The 3,009-nt window shown below is 53.7% G+C and overlaps 1 pseudogene; it reads right to left on the reverse strand.

Annotated features, from left to right (window-relative positions):
• Positions 1–1,278: 1,278 nt before the first annotated feature.
• On the reverse strand, positions 1,279–1,384 carry LOC129694813 (U2 spliceosomal RNA; annotated as a pseudogene).
• Positions 1,385–3,009: the final 1,625 nt, after the last annotated feature.

The following is a 3,009-nucleotide window of genomic DNA, read 5'->3' on the forward strand; positions in this document are numbered from 1 at the left end:
TGCTCCAAAATAGGCCCTTGCGCTGGCCTTGATGAGCCCCAGTGTCTTGGCTTTGTCCACACACGGTTCTTTATTTGCAAATGGTAGCATATTTTGGGGTCCCAGTGCTGGCTGAATGGCCGCCTTCCACGTGTAGTTCAGGTCATATTGCATATTACTAAACAGAGCTGGTGCGTCTTGATGGTCTTTTGGTTACCTACGTTTAGTCCAGGGTGCGGGTGTATGCTATGATGCCTTCCGTCAATCCCTTTAAGGTTCTGTGGATCTTGAGGTCCTGGTTCCTGATGTTCGTCCCCATATGCTGCCAAATGCATTGGTTTACACTGGGCACCTGTAATGCCTCACCGTTGCCAGGTGGCAGATGTCTGGCCAGTGTCTGTAAATTTTCCTTGTTGGCGTTTGTGGCCAGACATATAGTAATACTATTGCCATCCTGGATCCAAGTCTACCCATGTTTGACTTGGTTAAAGTAATCAGCCACCATGTCCAGCAGAGTCCCTGCTGTGTTAGGATCATGGGATGCTGTATTACCAGGCTCTGGCCCATCAGGGTCCTGCCTACTCTTTTTTAGAGTTAGAGATCTCTAGGGTCCCGCACGGGGTACCCATGTGGGGCTTAACTGCTGCCCACTTGTCTTTTGTGCTGCGGACCCCTCTTGCAAGTCAACCCAGAACTGACCCACAGTGCTCCCCTCTGATGGGGTAGAAGCATTGTGCAGCCCTCAAAGAGGTACTGCTGTGGGTTTATCACGTTGGAGCAAGGCTCCATACACCGCTTCTTCCCGCTCCAGCCCTCTCGGGCGCTGGTTGCCGGCGGTTTTATGCAAAGTCGGACCCCCTGAGTCCACTACCTTGCTTGATTTGTGTCTAGCCTTACCGCTCGGCCGCCTGGATCTGGCCGGTGCGGGGCCAACATTGGGCACAGCTGATCCCACTATGGATGATCCAAGTGCCGCTGGCTGCTGCTGGCTGCCCGTTGTTCCACGGTGCTCCTTCTCCAGCTTTGTCCTTCCTTCCGTGGAGTGGATATGGCCGGTGTGGAGGATAACTGGCACAGCTGATTCCATCTATTTCTTTAACCCGGCTTCAACGCTCTCAGCGCTCCTGGCTGCTCCTTTATCTTAGACCCCTGGGACCGACCCCCGTACTGACGGTACTGGCCCCTTGTGGTCGTTGCAGCCGGTCAACCCCACTCTAATGCCCTCAATTCTGGGCACTCTTACTTATATGGTCCTTAGATAAGGGACATATAAGACATTAAACTGATAAAAACAGCTACTATAGTTTTTATTTAATATATGGTCCCTAGATAAGGGACGTATCAGATATTAAACTGATAAGAACAGATAGTACACTTGATCTTAGCCAAAAGGCCGAGAAGCGATTACTGTAACTAAAACCCCGCTGGGACCGACCCTGGTACTCACATTACTGGTCCCTTGTGGTAGATTGCAGCCAGTCAACTGCACTGCAAAGTCCTTGGCCTCGGCGCTGGCCGTTACTGCTGCTGCTGAGAAATGAATTTTCTCACCGTGCTGGAGCGAAGTTGGGCACAGATGTTTTCCCCCTCCGGGAATCGATGTGCCCATGTTGCTCCTACCGCTGCCGGCTGCCGCTGCCGCTCCTGCCGCTGCCTGCTCCTGCCACTGCCAGTGCTCCTGCCGCTGCCAGCACCTTACATGGACCCAGTCCATGTCTGCACCTAAAGGTAAGTGGAAGGAAACGCAGAGTCTCCTACCTGCTGTTCCCGACTTTTCATTCTCCGTTGTTCCCTGCGTGTCGGGTTTGAACCGCTCGGACCGACCCCGGTGTTTAAGGGGCTGGTCCTTCTCCGTTAATTTTAAAAGTGCCAGAGCCCTAATACAACCCACTGTTTTGTGGGTTGTTGGCTCTGTTTTTCCCTTCACCCCGTATGGGGTGAAGTTGGCACTCGCTCCCGTTCTGGGAGACAGTGGTGCCGACTTCCGTTGCTGGCTGACTGCTGCTGTAGAAACGGCAGCTCGTCAGCCTTCCTGGAAAGAATAAGAAAGGTCTCCTACCTGTTCCACAGCCCCAGGCCCATGTAGCGTCGGTCTTTGGGGCTGTGTCGGCTCCGGAGTGCTCCCACGTCGTTCCCTGTGTGTTGGGTTTGAGCCGCTCGGACCGACCCCGGAGTTCACGGCCCTGGTCCTTCGCGGCAGTTCCGCAGCCGGTAAAACCCGGCTGTACCTAGGGACCCCTTGGACCAACCCCGGTGCTTACCTTTTGAAGAAGGTTTTCGGCCCGAACGTCCCCAGTTCCTTAGCTCCATTAGTGCCGCTGCACTCGCTGAGCGTTTCCAGCCCTGCTGTGTACCCCAGGTACTTACAGCGCTGGTCCCTGCTCTCTGTCCTGCTGCCTCCGCGCTGGCCGCTAGCGACTGCTCCAAGCCAGTCTCGCTTGAGACTGGCATACGGGACCTCTTTGCTTTGCTTCCCGCCCGGCCGAGAAGTGAATTTTGCCGGTGCGGGAGCAAAGTCGGGCACAGGTTGTTCCCCTCCAGGGAAACTCGTGCCGTTGCTGCTGCCGGCTGCTCGCACTCCACGGGTCTCCCCCGCCAGCTTTCCGCAGCCACCTAAAAGGTAAGTAGAAAAAAGGAACGCAGAGTCTCTTACCTGCTGTTCCCGACTTTCAAATTCTCCCGCTTGGGGAACGCCGTTCCCCTCTGTGTGACTCGTTGCAATGCGTGTAGCGATATACACGCATGCGTGGAAGCGGGGTTCTTCACGAAGTCACTCACGTGACTCCGAAGTAAAAACACATTCTATTTTTGAAACGTGAACAACCTCTACTAAAACTAATTGCTAGCATCGAAGTGGAATCCTCGGTCTCTGTGCGCCAATGAAGATAACATATTCAATGACTTGTGTATGATGTGACTAATGGGCTCTAAGTACCGCCCTTCTCCGTATAAGAAGATGTTAGTATAGTCACCAGTACATGTGGCAGCTGAACGTTCTGCAAGACTGATTGCTGCCTCACAGATACAATG

Source organism: Leucoraja erinacea, unplaced genomic scaffold, assembly GCF_028641065.1.
Source record: "Leucoraja erinacea ecotype New England unplaced genomic scaffold, Leri_hhj_1 Leri_808S, whole genome shotgun sequence".
NCBI classification, from domain to species: Eukaryota; Metazoa; Chordata; class Chondrichthyes; order Rajiformes; family Rajidae; genus Leucoraja; species Leucoraja erinaceus.